Source organism: Heptranchias perlo, chromosome 5 (assembly GCF_035084215.1).
Source record: "Heptranchias perlo isolate sHepPer1 chromosome 5, sHepPer1.hap1, whole genome shotgun sequence".
NCBI classification, from domain to species: Eukaryota; Metazoa; Chordata; class Chondrichthyes; order Hexanchiformes; family Hexanchidae; genus Heptranchias; species Heptranchias perlo.
The window spans coordinates 79,191,851-79,210,840 of NC_090329.1; positions in this window are offsets into that span (position 1 = coordinate 79,191,851).

The window sequence follows — 18,990 nt, forward strand, 5'->3', positions numbered from 1 at the left end:
GATCACTCTTCCCCAGTGGATCCTTAACTATAAGATTACTAATTAACCCTGTCTCATTACACAGTACTAGATCTAAAATAGTCTGTTCCCTAGTTGGTTCCTCGACATATTATTCTAGAAAACTGTCTTGAATGCATTCCATGAACTCGTCCTCCAAACTACTTTTGCCAATTTGGTTTGCCCAGTCTATATGAAGATTAAAGTCCCCCACAATTATTGCATTACCCTTGTTACATGCTCCTCTAATTTCCTGATTAATACAATGTCCAACACTATAACTACTGTTAGGGAGCCTATAAACTACTCCCACCAGTGTTTTTTGCCTCTTGTTATTTCTTAGCTCCACCCATACTGATTCTACATCCTGATTTTCTGAGCTAAGATCCTTTCTCACTTCTGTCTAAATATCATTCTTTATTATCAGGGCTACCTCCGAACCCCGCTCCTTTTCCATTTTGCCTATCTTTTCTAAAAGTCAAATGCCCTGGAATATTTAGTTCTCATGCTTGGTCACCCTGCAGCCACGTCTCAGAAATGGCTACTAAATCAAACCCATTTATCTCTATTTGTGCCGTTAATTCCTCTATCTTGTTATGACTGCTTCATGCATTCAGATCTAGCTCCTTTAATTTTCCCTTATGTAACCTTAGTCACGAACACCCTATTACCTTTGTTAAACTGTCTGTCCCTTCCTGACACACTCTGCTTATTGTTACCTAAATCACTACTCTGCTCTACAGCCTTGACTTTTCTCTTTAGACTTAGAAATTTACCCTTACCTGAACCTTCCTCCCTCTTATTAATTTAAAGCTCTGTCTACCACTCTAGTTATTCGATTCGCCAGAACACTGGTCCTAACCTGGTTTAAATGGAACTTGTCCCAACAGAACAGCCCCCTCATTCCCTAGTACTGGTGCCAGTGACCCATGAATTGAAACCTTTGCTTCCTACACCGCTCTTTCAACCACCCATTTAACCATCTAATCTGTTTGTCCCTATGCCAATTTGCACTTGGATCAAGTATTAATCCAGACTCCTTCAGCAGAACCTCATTCCCAGTTCTACCTATGTTCATTAACACAGAATATGATGATGTCATCTGTGATGTAATGATACCATCTGTATCATGAAAACGTTGCTGCTTTGCTTGTATTTGATGCCCACACAATGAAAATTATGCATAGCTCACCCAGGTTTGAATCCTTTTGGGAACAGTGGGCGCTAAATTGGGCCGTGTAACGCCCGTTGTTTCGGAGTTACACGGCCTCTTCGACATTCAAGATGGCGTCTTGGATGCGCACGCACGTTTCCTGCGTGACGTGTGCCAGACGCCATCTTAGGAGTTTGCGCAGGCACAGATAAGAAACACTGGAATCATGTAAAGTTGGGAGAAAATGGCTTCAATCAGTGTGCAATGATGATTTAAAGTGATAGACACCATTTTGGGACTTAACACTCAACTCAACGCAGTCTTAACCCCAACCATCTGAACGTGTCTTAGAGTGCCTGGAGGACCCCCCCCCCCCCCCCACCGCCACCAGCACTATTTAAAGGGACCATGCAGGATTTACAGGTCAGTGGCTGGATTATTGCCTCTGGCTGCCGAGACATTTGTAACTGTTTTCGGAGGTCTCCTAGACTTCAATACTAGGACGCGGGGACATAGCCTAACATTTAGAGCCAGGACGTGCAGGAGTGAAGTTAGGAAATGCTTCTACATGCAAAGGGTGGGAGACGTTTGGAACACTCTTCTGCAGACGGCAGTTGATGCTAGCTCACTTGTGAATGTGAAATCTGAGATTGATAGATTTCTGTGAACCAAGGGTATAAAGGGATATGAGGCTAAGATGGGTATATGGAGTTAGGTCAGAGGTCCACCATGATCTCACTGAATGGTGAAACATGCTCGAGGGGCTAAATGCCACTGCCACTTGCTGCCTCTTGATATGCGCCACCTTCCCCTGCAAGAAAGCGGGATGTGTGGCTGTCATGGTTGAATAGCTGTCAGTGTGTGTGGCCTGCGAGTTGTGGGTGGGCAGCTTGAAACAGTGGTAATGTGTAAGGGCGAGAGAAAGCACCTGATTGGAAGAGTTGAGTACCAATGGAAAGAGTTTGTTGGTATGTGGGTGATGGGGGTTGTAGTGCGTGGTGCAGTTGGTAGGAGACGCCACTTGACAGTTGACCTCACTCACCTTGACCACTCATGTCAAAGCATTGAGCTTCTTCCTGCACTGCATCCATGTTTGTGGTGCTGTGCACCTGGCATTCACTTTGTCCCCCGCTGCCTCCCACTGCCTTTTGAGTATATGTCTGGAGGGCCTCCAGCCACCACCCCACCCCCCCCACCCCACTGTGGATACCGTGGATATAGGATGTCCCTCCTTCTGTCCACCTCTTGCACCCAAGGTCTCTAGTGCATCAGCAGAGGACCTTGGTGCACGCACTCTCACAGGCTTGGTACCAACTCAGATCGGCAGATTGGTGAGGTCTAGCATGCAGATTGAAGGGATTAAATAGTGCGCAACTTTATTCAATGTTTCAACATAACTCATCAGTGTGTAAGCATAGGGATGGGATCTGCATCTGTGCTTTACGTGTGTGATGTCTGATCTCTGTTCAGACTCCATGCAGACAGTAGACTGTTATTTTCATCAAATAATAGGTACAAGCTACCTTTAAGTGGTTTCGACGAAGCATCCTCCCTTTAAGAGATGGCGCTCCCTCTGGTGGTGGAAAGTGCAAATTGCATTCGTTCCACATGCAAGGCCTGGAAAGGAATGCCGATTGCAGGTTAGTGCTCCCTTGGGACCAAACTTCTGTCTTGCCTGCCCAGGGTCCCATCACGCTACCATCACCCAGAATGGACCCATATCCAATTCTCCCCCCCGTCTCCCCCGCCGCCCCTTTTAGGCCTTGTGTCTGCCTTTTTTGTGACTTGTGACCCCCATTTCAGGCTGCGTCGCCAGTGTGTTCTAAGAAACTATCGGGGACTTGGGCCAGGAGACCCCTCAGAACAGAGGGTCTAAGGGGTAACTGCAGCAATCTGAATAGGACCCCAATGGTGGATGTGAATTTATTTTCAGCTCCTCTACAGCAGAAGCATTGAGGCTGCTGACCAGGCTGGAAGCTGCAGGTCTCCTCTTTTTTGGTGCAAGATCCTGCCAGGGAGCAGACCTGCACTGGGTGTACCCACCAGTCTTGTTAATATCCTAGTATATCACATTGGGCCATAGCTCGGAGTGGACAAGAGCTGTGCGTGTCAAGTACCGGAAAAGTAAAATCCGCCCCTCTACAGAGAGCTTTATTCTTCCAATCACCAGTACAGGGCAGGGGTTTGCCCATTCATTGGTGTGTGCAGTTAATTTATTCCAAGATGGTCTCCTCTAAATAACGCACCATAATGATCCAGTCAGGAATTCCATGAACTGAGGGACAGGATTTGCCTCTAATGTCAGAATTATGTGTGTGTGTGCTTTGGGAAATTTCATTGCCAATCATACAGCAGTGGGATCTGCAAAGTTTGAAAATCAACCAATAATTACAAATGTCACATCAGGATTTATGTTTATGTTTAATAAAGAAAATTACAAAACATCATTTTGAAACAACTAAAAATTTGTTGCCAATAACAAGAGGAAATGGAGAAGGATCAGTGTCTTTGTTGGCTTCAGCCTGAAGGTTGACAATAGCAGTAGAATTTGCATCTCTTTCTAAATATAACTCTCTGGGCAGGTTGCAAAAGGAAACCTGAAAGGTTGAAAAGGTGCTCTGATCGCCTCATGTGGATTCTTGAAGGACACACGGTCTATGGTTTATGAGTGAACCCTGATAGGTAAGTCTTTAATGAATTGCTTCGAAATGTCTCGCAGGAACTCCATGTAGTTCAGGTTGGGATCTCCTAAATAATTCTGAATTATTGAGGATGCCTCGTCTAAGCCAATAAAGGGAGGCGACCAAACGCAGTGTTAAGTTACGTAATCGAGTAACCGTTTTGCTGTTTTCATTCCACTGCAAACCAGGTTTGAATGGATCTGTCGGCAGAGGTGGGATTTGGAATTTTCATTTCCACATTTGGCTAAGTTCCCCAACATGCTAAATGCTTCAGCCCCCACTTTATTGGACTCAGCATCAAAGAATGGTTGAACCCCGGTGAAGATATTGATTAGAAAGGGTCTGAGGGAGCTTGGGCACAGAGCTTGGTGAGCACAAACATACAAATTAAGAGCAGGAGTAGGCCATTCGGCCCCTCGAGCCTGCTCTGCCATTTGATAAGATCATGGCTGATTTGATTGTGACCTCCACCCTCCTTTCCCATCTACCTACTATAACCTTTGACCCCCTTGTTAATCAAGACTCTACCTAACTCAGTCTTAAAAATGTTCAATGACCCTGCCTCCACCGTTGTTTGGGGAAGGGAGTTCCACAGACTCACAACCCTCAGAGCTGGGTGTAAACATAGTGAAGGCGGGGATTTGGTGAGAGTGGGAATTCACTGGTAAGTACAAGTGAGTAGTGCAGAAAGAGCACATTTATCAAAATGAAATGTAACTTAGTTTTCTAATTAAAAAAACGACAAGTCAGTGGCGGAGGTGAAGAACTCAGCAGACATGGAGGTTTCCCTCCATCCGCATCCCCATTGAGGAACTCCAAGAGTTTTTAGCAAACAGCTTGTGTCACTGCAACGAGGACCAGCTGACCCTCGACAGATGGTCAGAGCTGGCGCTGCTCATCCGGTCCGTCTGTACTGCCATCAAGATCATGCACACGGGTAAGGACGTCGACGAGGTTGGGCTGCGCTGGCACAGGGATCACTTCACTGAGCTCCCGAGGGAGTGGGGGTCAACTAATGGCCACCTCCTCCTACACAGTAGGATATTAGATGTTGTATAAGGGTCTTGTCATGAAGATAGCCATAGCCAGTCTACCTGTCGCAGATGCATCTGTCCATGACAGTATTGGTAGGAGAGACCACTGCACAGTCCTTCACATTGAGGACACCATCCAACGTGTTGTGTGGCACTACCATCATTCTAAATAGGATAGATTCAGAACAGATCTAGCAGCTCAAAACTGGGCATCCACGAGGAGCTGTGCGCCATCAGCAGTAGCAGAATTGTATTCCAGCACAATCTATAACCTCTTGGCCTGGCATATTCCTCACTCTACCATTACCCACAAACCAGGGGATCAACCCTGATTCAATGAGGAGTGTAGAAGAGCATGCCAGGAGCAGCGCCAGGCATACCTAAAAATGAGGTGCCAACCTGGTGAAGCTACAACACAAGACTACATGCATGCTAAACAGCGGAAGCAACATGCTATAGACAGAGCGAAGCGATTCCACAACCAACAGATCAGATCAAAGCTCTGCAGTCCTGCCACACCCAGTCGTGAATGGTGGTGGACAATTAAACAACTAACGGGAGGAGGAGGCTTTGCGAACATCCCCATCCTCAATGAGGGCAGAGTCCAGCACGTGAGTGCAAAAGGCAAGGATGAAGTGTTTGCAACCATCTTCAGTCAGAAGTGCCGAGTGAATGATCCATCTCGCCCTCCTCCTGATATCCCCACCATTACAGAAGCCAGTCTTCAGCCAATTTGATTCACTCCACGTGATATCAAGAAACGGCTGAGTGCATTGGATACAACAAAGGCGATGGGCCCCGACAACATCCCAGCTGTAGTGCTGAAGACTTATGCTCCAGAACTAGCCGTGCCTCTAGCCAAACTGTTCCAGTGCAGCTACAACACTGGCATCTACCCAACAATGTGGAAAATTGCACAGGTATGTCCTGTCCACAAAAAGCAGGACAAATCCAATCTGGCCAATTACTGCCCCATCAGTCTACTCTCAATCATCAGCAAAGTGATGGAAGGTGTCGTCGACAGTGCTATCAAGTGGCACTTATTCACCAATAACCTGCTCATTGATGCTCAGTTTGGGTTCCACCAGGACCACTCGGCTCCAGACCTCATTACAGCCTTGGTCCAAACATGGAAAAAAGAGCTGAATTCCAGAGGTGAGGTGAGGTGAGAATGACTGCCCTTGACATCAAGGCGGCATTTGTTCGAGTGTGGCACCAAGGAGCCCTAGTAAAAGTTGAGGGACCTGGTCGGGTCCTTCGACTTGGTGGGCGTCTGGCGGAATCTCCATCCCAACTCCAGCGCCTTCACCTCTGTGAAGACTGGGGTGGGGAGGTCCACAATTGACCGTCTTTAAATTTCCCGGTCGTACGTCTCCTGCATTCTGTTGTCTTCCATGCAGCTGTGCCATGCTTGGACCATCACCGGGTGTGGATGGAGCTCGGACCATCACAGGGTGTGGATGGAGCTCGGACCATCACCGGGTGTGGATGGAACTCAGACCATCACCGGGTGTGGATGGAGCTCGGACCATCACCGGGTGTGGATGGAGCTCGGACCATCACTGGGTGTGGATGGAGCTCGGGCATCGCCGGGTGTGGATGGAGCTCGGACCATCACTGGGTGCGGATGGAGCTCGGACCATCACCGGGTGTGGATGGAGCTCGGACCATCACAGGGTGTGGATGGAGCTCGGACCATCACCGGGTGTGGATGGAGCTCGGACCATCGCTGGGTGTGGACGGAGCTCGGACCATCACTCGGTGTGGACGGAGCTCGGACCATCACCGGGTGTGGATGGAGCTCGGACCATCAGCGAGTGTGGATGGAGCTCGGACCATCACTCGGTGTGGATGGAGCTCGGACCATCACTCGGTGTGGACGGAGCTCGGACCATCACTAGGTGTGGATGGAGCCCGGACCATCACAGGGTGTGGACGGAGCCCGGACCATCAACAGGTGTGGATGGAGCTCGGACCATCACCGGGTGTGGATGGAGCTCGGACCATCACTGGGTGTGGATGGAGCTCGGACCATCACCGGGTGTGGATGGAGCTCGGACCATCACTGGGTGTGGACGGAGCTCGGACCATCACTAGGTGTGGATGAAGCCCGGACCATCACAGGGTGTGGGCGGAGCCCGGACCATCACAGGGTGTGGCTGGAGCCCGGACCATCACAGGGTGTGGATGGAGCTCGGACCATCACTGGGTGTGGCTGGAGCCCGGACCATCACAGGGTGTGGATGGAGCTCGGACCATCACTCGGTGTGGATGGAGCTCGGACCATCACTCGGTGTGGATGGAGCTCGGACCTTCACCGGGTGTGGATGGAGCTCGGACCATGACCGGGTGTGGATGGAGCTCGGACCTTCACCGGGTGTGGATGGAGCTCGGACCATCGCCGGATGTGGACGGAGCTCGGACCTTCACAGGGTGTGGATGGAGCTCGGACCTTCACCGGCTGTGGATGGAGCTCGGACCATCACCGGGTGTGGATGGAGCTCGGACCTTCACCGGGTGTGGATGGAGCTCGGACCATCACCGGGTGTGGACGGAGCTCGGACCATCGCCGGGTGTGGATGGAGCTCGGACCATCACTGGGTGTGGACGGAGCTCGGACCATCTCTCGGTGTGGACTTAGCTCGGACCATCGCCGGGTGTGGATGGAGCTCGGACCTTCACCGAGTGTGGATGGAGCTCGGACCATCACCGGGTATGGATGGAGCTCGGACCATCACCGGGTGTGGATGGAGCTCGGACCATCACTCGGTGTGGACGGAGCTCGGACCATCGCCGGGTGTGGATGGAGCCCGGACCATCACTCGGTGTGGATGGAGCCCGGACCATCGCCGGGTGTGGATGGAGCCCGGACCATCACTCGGTGTGGATGGAGCTCGGACCATCACCGGGTGTGGATGGAGCTCGGACCATCACTCGGTGTGGATGGAGCTCGGACCATCACTCGGTGTGGATGGAGCTCGGACCATCACTCGGTGTGGATGGAGCCCGGACCATCACCGGGTGTGGATGAAGCCCGGACCATCACAGGGTGTGGGCGGAGCCCGGACCATCACTCGGTGTGGATGGAGCCCGGACCATCACCGGGTGTGGATGAAGCCCGGACCATCACAGGGTGTGGACGGAGCTCGGACCATCGCCGGGTTTGGATGGAGCTCGGACCATCACCGGGTGTGGATGGAGCTCGGACCATCACCGGGTGTGGATGGAGCTCGGACCATCGCCGGGTGTGGATGGAGCTCGGACCATCACAGGGTGTGGACGGAGCTCGGACCATCACCGGGTGTGGACGGAGCTCGGACCATCACAGGGTGTGGATGGAGCTCGGACCATCACTGGGTGTGGCTGGAGCCCAGACCATCACAGGGTGTGGATGGAGCCCGGACCATCACTCGGTGTGGATGGAGCTCGGACCATCACTGGGTGTGGATGGAGCTCGGACCATCACTCGGTGTGGACGGAGCTCGGACCATCGCCGGGTGTGGATGGAGCTCGGACCTTCACCGGGTGTGGATGGAGCTCGGACCATCACTCGGTGTGGATGGAGCTCGGACCATCACCGGGTGTGGATGGAGCTCGGACCATCACCGGGTGTGGATGGAGCCCGGACCATCACTCGGTGTGGACGGAGCTCGGACCATCGCCGGGTGTGGATGGAGCTCGGACCATCGCCGGGTGTGGATGGAGCTCGGACCATCGCCGGGTGTGTATGGAGCTCGGACCATCACTCGGTGTGGACGGAGCTCGGACCATCACCGGGTGTGGACGGAGCTCGGACCATCACTCGGTGTGGATGGAGCTCGGACCATCACTCGGTGTGGATGGAGCCCGGACCATCACCGGGTGTGGACGGAGCTCGGACCATCACTCGGTGTGGATGGAGCTCGGACCATCACTCGGTGTGGACGGAGCTCGGACCATCACTCGGTGTGGATGGAGCTCGGACCATCACCGGGTGTGGATGGAGCTCGGACCATCACTCGGTGTGGATGGAGCTCGGACCATCACCGGGTGTGGATGGAGCTCGGACCATCACTCGGTGTGGATGGAGCTCGGACCATCACCGGGTGTGGATGGAGCTCGGACCATCACTCGGTGTGGATGGAGCCCGGACCATCACTCGGTGTGGATGGAGCCCGGACCATCACTCGGTGTGGATGGAGCCCGGACCATCACTCGGTGTGAATGGAGCCCGGACCATCACCGGGTGTGGACGGAGCTCGGACCATCACTCGGTGTGAATGGAGCCCGGACCATCGCCGGGTGTGGACGGAGCTCGGACCATCACTCGGTGTGGATGGAGCCCGGACCATCACCGGGTGTGGACGGAGCTCGGACCATCACTCGGTGTGGATGGAGCTCGGACCATCACTCGGTGTGGATGGAGCCCGGACCATCACTCGGTGTGGATGGAGCCCGGACCATCACCGGGTGTGGACGGAGCTCGGACCATCACTCGGTGTGAATGGAGCCCGGACCATCGCCGGGTGTGGACGGAGCTCGGACCATCACTCGGTGTGGATGGAGCCCGGACCATCACCGGGTGTGGACGGAGCTCGGACCATCACTCGGTGTGGATGGAGCCCGGACCATCACCGGGTGTGGACGGAGCTCGGACCATCGCCGTGTGTGGATGGAGCTCGGACCATCACCGGGTGTGGACGGAGCTCGGACCATCACCGGGTGCGGACGGAGCTCGGACCATCACCGGGTGCGGACGGAGCCCGGACCATCGCCGGGTGCGGACGGAGCTCGGACCATCACCGGGTGTGGACGGAGCTCGGACCATCACCGGGTGCGGACGGAGCTCGGACCATCGCCGGGTGCGGACGGAGATCGGACCATCGCCGGGTGTCAATGGAGCTCGGACCATCACCGGGTGTGGATGGAGCCCGGACCATCACTCGGTGTGGACGGAGCTCGGACCATCACTCGGTGTGGATGGAGCTCGGACCATCACTCGGTGTGGATGGAGCTCGGACCATCACCGGGTGCGGACGGAGCTCGGACCATCACCGGGTGCGGACGGAGCTCAGACCATCGCCGGGTGTGGATGGAGCTCGGACCATCACTCGGTGTGGATGGAGCTCGGACCATCACTGGGTGTGGATGGAGCCCGGACCATCGCAGTGTGTGGATGGAGCTCGGACCATCACTGGGTGTGGATGGAGCCCGGACCATCGCAGTGTGTGGATGGAGCCCGGACCATCACTCGGTGTGGATGGAGCTCGGACCATCACTCGGTGTGGATGGAGCCCGGACCATCACCGGGTGTGGATGGAGCCCGGACCATCACTCGGTGTGGATGGAGCCCGGACCATCACCGGGTGTGGATGGAGCCCGGACCATCACTCGGTGTGGATGGAGCTCGGACCATCACTCGGTGTGGATGGAGCCCGGACCATCACCGGGTGTGGATGGAGCCCGGACCATCACTCGGTGTGGATGGAGCTCGGACCATCACTCGGTGTGGATGGAGCCCGGACCATCACCGGGTGTGGATGGAGCCCGGACCATCACTCGGTGTGGATGGAGCTCGGACCATCACTCGGTGTGGATGGAGCTCGGACCATCACTAGGTGTGGATGGAGCTCGGACCATCACTCGGTGTGGATGGAGCCCGGACCATCACCGGGTGTAGATGGAGCTCGGACCATCACTCGGTGTGGATGGAGCTCGGACCATCACTCGGTGTGGATGGAGCTCGGACCATCACTCGGTGTGGATGGAGCTCGGACCATCACTGGGTGCGGATGGAGCTCGGACCATCACTCGGTGTGGATGGAGCTCGGACCATCACTCGGTGTGGATGGAGCTCGGACCATCACTCGGTGTGGATGGAGCTCGGACCATCACTCGGTGTGGATGGAGCTCGGACCATCACTCGGTGTGGATGGAGCTCGGACCATCACTCGGTGTGGATGGAGCTCGGACCATCACTGGGTGTGGATGGAGCCCGGACCATCGCAGTGTGTGGATGGAGCTCGGACCATCACTGGGTGTGGATGGAGCCCGGACCATCGCAGTGTGTGGATGGAGCCCGGACCATCACTCGGTGTGGATGGAGCTCGGACCATCACTCGGTGTGGATGGAGCCCGGACCATCACCGGGTGTGGATGGAGCCCGGACCATCACTCGGTGTGGATGGAGCCCGGACCATCACCGGGTGTGGATGGAGCCCGGACCATCACTCGGTGTGGATGGAGCTCGGACCATCACTCGGTGTGGATGGAGCCCGGACCATCACCGGGTGTGGATGGAGCCCGGACCATCACTCGGTGTGGATGGAGCTCGGACCATCACTCGGTGTGGATGGAGCCCGGACCATCACCGGGTGTGGATGGAGCCCGGACCATCACTCGGTGTGGATGGAGCTCGGACCATCACTCGGTGTGGATGGAGCTCGGACCATCACTAGGTGTGGATGGAGCTCGGACCATCACTCGGTGTGGATGGAGCCCGGACCATCACCGGGTGTAGATGGAGCTCGGACCATCACTCGGTGTGGATGGAGCTCGGACCATCACTCGGTGTGGATGGAGCTCGGACCATCACTCGGTGTGGATGGAGCTCGGACCATCACTGGGTGCGGATGGAGCTCGGACCATCACTCGGTGTGGATGGAGCTCGGACCATCACTCGGTGTGGATGGAGCTCGGACCATCACTCGGTGTGGATGGAGCTCGGACCATCACTCGGTGTGGATGGAGCTCGGACCATCACTCGGTGTGGATGGAGCTCGGACCATCACTCGGTGTGGATGGAGCTCGGACCATCACTGGGTGTGGATGGAGCTCGGACCATCACTGGGTGCGGATGGAGCTCGGACCATCACTCGGTGTGGATGGAGCTCGGACCATCACTCGGTGTGGATGGAGCTCGGACCATCACTCGGTGTGGATGGAGCTCGGACCATCACTGGGTGTGGATGGAGCTCGGACCATCACTGGGTGTGGATGGAGCTCGGACCATCACTGGGTGTGGATGGAGCTCGCTCTGCTCAACAACCGGTTGTTGGAGAACGAGTGGTTCTGGGACACATTTCATTGCCTCTGGACCAATTAGAGGAGGATGGAGGGGGCTTTTCCTCCTTGAGGCTTTGGTGGGTCGTGGGCAAGACTCACGTCCTTCTCTTCTGTAAAAAGTACCTGAAATGGTCGACCAGAAGGTGGGAGTCCGAGGTCAGGTGGTTGGAGAAGGAGGTGTTTGGTCTTGAATCCTGTCACGGTCAAGTTGTCCAGGATGTGGCCCTGCAGAGGGCTTACAAAGAGAAGGGTGGCTGAAGGACCTGCAACTCGCCTAGTCCCGAGGCGCTTACTTGCGGTTGCAGCTCCAGTTCCTTCGGGGCATGGACTGCATCTCCTCCTTCTTCTACTTGCTGGAAAAAAGGCAGGAGATGCTTAAGCAGCTGGTGGCCAATGACGGATCCCTCATCTCGGATCCGGAGTGGATCAGTGCCAGGGATAGCATATAATGCAGGGCTCTGATCTCTGCGCATCCGTCCAGTGAGGATGCTCACAGAGTTTTGTGGGAGGACCTGCCTGGTGGTCAGCCCGGACGGTGCCGAACGTCTCAATGCTCCGCTAAGCCTGGCAGAGCTGACCAGTGCCCTCTGCCAGCTCTCAAGGGGCAAAGTCCCAGGATTGGATGGGCTGACCATGGAGTTCCGGGACATCCTGGGGAGCGATTACGCACGGGTCATAGGGGAAAGTTTGGCGACTGGTGAAATGCCCCTTTCTTGGCACAGGGCAGTTGCCGTCCTGCTGCCGAAGAAGGAGGACCTCCGACACCTTAAAAACTGCGCCCGGTCTCCCAACTCAGATTACAAGATCTATGTCAGGAGCATGTCTGCTCGCCTTGGTACCCTGCTGGCCCATATAATGCACCCCGACCAGTCCTACACGTTCCTGGGCCGGACCAGCCACGATAACATCCACCTGGTCCACCATTCCCAGAGGGCTGGTCTGCCGGTCGCCTTCCTTTCCCTTGATCAGGAGAAGGCATTTGACAGGGTGGATCACTAATACGTGGTCAGGACTCTGCGCACATTCGGGTTCAGCAGGCATTTTGTCGCCCGGATCCGACTTCTGTACACTGCCGCATTGTGTCTGATCTTTGATGGCACCCCTTAGTTTCGGGAGAGGAGTGCGTCAGGGATGTCCCATGTCCAACCATTTATACCCCATCTGCGTGGAGCCTTTCCTGCGCCTCTTGTGGAAGAGATTGTCCGGACTGGCTCTGTGCAAGCCGGGCGTGGAGGTCATCCTTTCAGCTTACGCTGATGACATCGGGTACGGTAGCATAGTGGTTATGTCACTGGACTAGTAATCCAGGAGTCATGAGTTCAAATCCCGCCATGGCAGCTGGGAATTTAAATTCAATTAATTAAATAAAAAATCTGGAATTAAAATACTAGTATTAGTAATAGTGGCCATGAAAAGACCGGATTGTCATAAAAACCCATCTGGTTCACTAATGCCCTTCAGGGAAAGAAACCTGCTGTCCTTACCCGGTCTGGCTGACATGTGACTCCAGACCCACAGCAATGTGGTTGATTCTGAATTGTCCTCTGAAATGGCCTAGCAAGCCACTCAGTTGTAAAATCTTGCTACGAAAAGTCATAATAAGAATAAAACCGGACGGACCACCAGGCACCGGACACAACAACTTGTGCCAAAATTGGGAGAGCTGTCCCACCGACGAGTCAAGCAACAGCCTGACATAGCCATACTCACAGAATCATATCTTTCAGCTAATGTCCCAGACTCTTCCATCACCATCTCTGGGTATGTCCTGTCACGCAGGCAGGACAGACCCACCAGATGGTGGCGGTACAGTGATATACAGTCAGGAGGGAGTGGCCCTGGGAGTCCTCAACATTGACTCTGGACCCCATGAAATCTCATGGCATCAGGCCAAACATGGGCAAGGAAACCTCCTGCTGATTACCACCTACCGTCCTCCCTCAGCTGATGAATCAGTCCTCCTCCATGTTGAACACCACTTGGAGGAAGCACTGAGGGGAGCAAGGGCACAAAATGTACTCTGGGTGGGGGACTTCAATGTCCATCACCAAGGGTGGCTCGGTAGCACCACTACTGAACGAGCTGGCCGAGTCCTGAAGGACATAACTGCCAGACTGGGCCTGTGGCAGGTGGTGAGGGAAAAACCTACTTGACCTCGTCCTCACCAATCTACCTGTCGCAAATGCATCTGTCCGTGACAGTGTTGATAGGAGTGACCACCGCACAGTCCTCATGGAAATAAAGTCCCGTCTTCGTACTGAGGACACCATCCAACGTGTTGTGTGGCACTACCACCATGCTAAATGGGATAGATTCAGAACAGATCTAGCAGCTCAAAACTGGGCATCCATGAGGCACTGTGGGCCATCAACAGCAGCAGAATTGTATTCCAGCACAATCTGTAACCTCATGGCCCGGCATATTCCTCACTCTACCATTACCAACAAACCAGGGGATCAACCCTGGTTCAATGAGGAGTATAGAAGAGCATGCCAGGAGCAGCACCAGGTCTTTCCTAAAAAAGAGGTGCCAACCTGGTGAAGCTACAACTCAGGACTACATGCATGCTAAACAGCGGAAGCAACATGCTACAGACAGAGCTAAGCGATTCCACAACCAACGGATCAGATCAAAGCTCTGCAGTCCTGCCACATCCAGTCATGAATGGTGGTGGACAATTAAACAACTAACAGGAGGAGGAGGCTCAGTAAACATCCCCATCCTCAATGATGGCGGAGTCCAGCACGTGAGTGCAAAAGACAAGGCTGAAGCTATTTGCAACCATCTTCAGCCAGAAGTGCCGAGTGGATGATCCATCTCTGCCTCCTCCCGATATCCCCACCATCACAGAGGCCAGTCTTCAGCCAATTCGATTCACTCCACCTGATATCAAGAAAAAGCTGAGTGCACTGGATACAGCAAAGGCTATGGGCCCCGACAACATCCCAGCTGTAGTGCTGAAGACTTGTGCTCCAGAACTAGCTGCGTCTCTAGCCAAGCAGCTACAACACTGGCATCTACCCGACAATGTGGAAAATTGCCCAGGTATGTCCTGTCCACAAAAAGCAGGACAAATCCAATCCGGCTATTTACCGCCCCATCAGTCTACTCTCAATCATCAGCAAAGTGATGGAAGGTGTTGTCGACAGTGCTATCAAGCGGCACTCACTCACCAGTAACCTGCTCACCAATGCTCAGTTTGGGTTCCGCCAGGACCACTCAGCTCCAGACCTCATTACAGCCTTGGTCCAAACATGGGCAAAAGAGCTGAATTGCAGAGGTGAGGTGAGAGTGACTGCCCTTGACATTAAGGCAGCATCTGACCGAGTGAGGCACCAAGGAGCCCTAGTAAAATTGAAGTCAATGGGAATCAGGGGGAAATCTCTCCAGTGGCTGGAGTCATACCTAGCACAAAGGAAGATGGTAGTGGTTGTTGGAGGCCAATCATCTCAGCCCCAGGGCATTGCTGCAGGAGTTCCTCAGGGCAGTGTCCTAGGCCCACCCATCTTCAGCTGCTTCATCAATGACCTTCTCTCCATCATAAGGTCAGAAATGGGGATGTTCGCTGATGATTGCACAGTGTTCAGTTCCATTCACAACCCCTCAAATAATGAAGCTGTCCGAGCCCGCATGCAGCAAGACCTGGACAACATCCAGGCTTGGGCTCATAAGTGGCAAGTAACATTTGCACCAGATAAGTGCCAGGCAATGACCATCTCCAACAAGAGAACGTCCAACCACCTCCCCTTGACATTCAATGGCATTACCATCGCCGAATCCCCCACCATCAGCATCCTGGTCACCATTAACCAGAAACTTAACTGGACCAGCCATATAAATACTGTGGCTACGAGAGCAGGTCAGAGGCTGGGTATTCTGCGGCGAGTGACTCACCTCCTGACTCCTCAAAGCTTTTCCACCATCTACAAGGCACAAGTCAGGAGTGTGATGGAAAACTCTCCACTTGCCTGGATGAGTGCAGCTCCAACAACACTCAGGAAGCTCGACACCATCCAGGACAAAGCAGCCCGCTTGATTGGCACCCCATCCACCACCCTAAACATTCACTCCCTTCACCACCGGCGCACAGTGGCTGCAGTGTGTACCATCCACAGGATGCACTGCAGCAACTCGCCAAGGCTTCTTCGACAGCTCCTCCCAAACCCACGACCTTTACCACCAAGAAGGACAAGGGCAGCATGCACATGGGAACAACACCACCTGTGCATTCCCCTCCAAGTCACACACCATCCCGACTTGGAAATATATCGCCGTTCCTTCATCGTCGCTGGGTCAAAATTCTGGATCTCCCTGCCTAACAGCACTGTGGGAGAACCGTCACCACACAGACTGCAGCGGTTCAAGAAGGCAGCTCACCACCACCTTCTCAAGGGCAATTAGGGATGGGCAATAAATGCTGGCCTCGCCAGTGACGCCCTCATCCCATGAACGAATATAAAATAAATGCTCTTCATGGTCACAGATCCCGTTGAGTTGCAGAGGATGTGCGAGTGCCAGCGAGTGTACTCTGCCACGTCCTCCACTGGGATCAACTAGGATAAATGTTCTGGACTCCTGGTAGGTCATTGGCGGGTGGAATCTCTGCCAGAGGAGCTCCGGCCCTTTGCCTGGAGCACCACTCACCTCCTATACCTGGGAATCCACCTTAGCCCTACCGAGGAACCCTGGCCAGTGAACTGGCAAGAGCTGGAGGCCAAATTCACGGCTCGCCAAGGGCGCTGGACAGGACTGCACCGAGTACAGTGTTCGAGCATGGATCATAAACCAGCTGGTAGCCACAATGTGGTTGCTCACTTTGATCCTTCCCCCTGAGTTTGTTGCCAAGATTCAGAGGAAGCTCGTCGACTTCTTCTGGGACAATAGGAAGCATTGGGTCGCTGCTGCAGTTCTGAGTCTCCTGCTTAGGCAGGGCGGTCAGGTGCTGGTATGCATTTGAACCTAGGTTGCGACTCTCCGCCTTCAAACCCTGCAGCGATACCTGTGCATCGAGGAGCCTCCTAGGTGGTGTGCACTGGTGACGTATTTCTTCCACCAGCTGCACGGCCTGAATTATGACATGCAGCTCCTGTTCGTTAAGTTGCTGGGTGGCCATGCGTCCTGCTTACCAAGATCAAATCAGGGTCTGGAATATAGTTGCTTCCAACCGGAGCTCTCCCCCATCAGGGCCATCCTATGGGAGCTGTTGCTCAGGAATCCGAACGTCCACCTAGTTGGCTTCGGGCTGCTCCTGAACACTCTACTTTCTCGCTCTTGTCTTCCATCCAGATGTGCCATCTTACCATCCGGTAGAGGCTGGGGACCCCAATGGAGATCTCTCTATGCGGGAGTCTTCCCCTGCACCATTGGCGATCTGGGCTGGAGAGTGTTGGATGGAGCAGTGTCGACCAATAGGTTTTTAACTCACTTCACACACTCCCAGGCTACCTGTGACTTTTGCGGCCTAGTTGAGCCCGTGCTTCATAACTACAAGGAGTGTGAGAGGTTGTAGTCCCTCCCTCTTCAACTATTTGAAGGGGCTGCTCCTCAAATTCTGGCTGCACTTCAGTCCCACGCTCCTGATCTTTGGACACCCAGTGCAGAAGTGGGTGAGCAGGCAGGTCGGAGGAGCTCCTCGTGGGTCTGCCCCTGGGCCTGGCCAAGGTGGCCATCCACAGGTCCAGGTTGGATGCAGCCCTTAGGTGTTCTCCCTCTGGCTGCCTGTCTCTCCCCTGCGGCCTTGTCCATGCCTGGGTGGTCCTGGAGAAGGTGCGCGCGGTGTCCACCAGTACACTAGAGAACTTCCGCGATTGCTGGGCACTGCAGGGACTGAAATGTATAGTGGACATTGCCAATAAAAATATGATTTATTTGCTAAGTTTTCTTAGTCTTTTGTATGATTTAGATGGTTATTAGTTGTGCACTTTTGTTAGGTTTCTTTTATTTTAGGTTGTTGACACTGGGACAACCTAATGTCTCCTAAATAGGTTTATTAAAAAGAGGCAAGTAAGTGGCAGTTAAGAGTCAATTAGCTCTCAAATCGGTTTTCAGTACTGAATACCAGTGAGAGTGACAACACCTCGGGGAAATGCAGTCCAGAGCACATCCATGGCACTGTGGGGCAAATGACTGCACGGGGTGGGGGGGGCACAGTGAAGTGTAGAAATGCAATTGTCATAGGGGATTCTATAGTCAGGGGTTAGGCAGGCATTTCTGCAACTGCCAATGTGAGTCTTGCAAGGTGTGTTGCCTCCAAGGTGCCAGGATAAAGGACATCACTGAACGAGTGCTGAAGATTTTGCGGGGGGAAGGGTGACAGCCAGAAGTCATGGTCCATGTTGGAACCAGTGACGTAGGTAGGAAAAGGGTTGAAATCTACAGCAGAGTTTCAGAAGCTAGGGAGTAAGTTAAAGAGCAGGATCTCAAATATGGCCTGTCGACCTTCAGAGGGCAGGTCCTGAAGTAATATTTGCTTCAGAAGCTCTTACAAGTCATGGTTTCAGTATAAAGTGTCTCGTTCTCTTTGGTGTTACCATTTGTGTCTTTGTCGTTGGCCAGTTATGAAGGTACCAAGCTAAAAGTACTGGTCGAGCAGGTTTGAATCAATTGTGAGGTGTCAGCTCGGTATGAGATGTATACAGGCGATCATGGGTGACTGTTGAACACGGTTCTGTAGCAGCTCTGGTGACTTGGCCTCGATAAGGTCTTGGATGTATGTCAGCAGCTTTCTTTTTCGACTGAAGATGAAACTCTCTGGCAATTTGAATGTAGGGATCTGGCTATCAGAATCACGGTCTTTATTAGGCTGAGCTTTAGTATGAGATCACAGGATTCAGTCTTTATCACCCGCCCGCTTGTAGTAAATTGGTTAACCACAGCTGGCAGAATGTGGGTATCAATTCTGGATAGAAATAGGTCCTCATGTGGGTAGTGTGCCATGTTCCCATAGTACAGAACCAGTGTGCTCTTAGCTTTATCCATATCCACATCAAGATTGCCCATCAGAATATTGAAGAAACTTTTAGTATTCTTAAATCTTTTGGAGAATCTGCTGGTGGAGATTGTTAAGCAATCTATCGGTGTT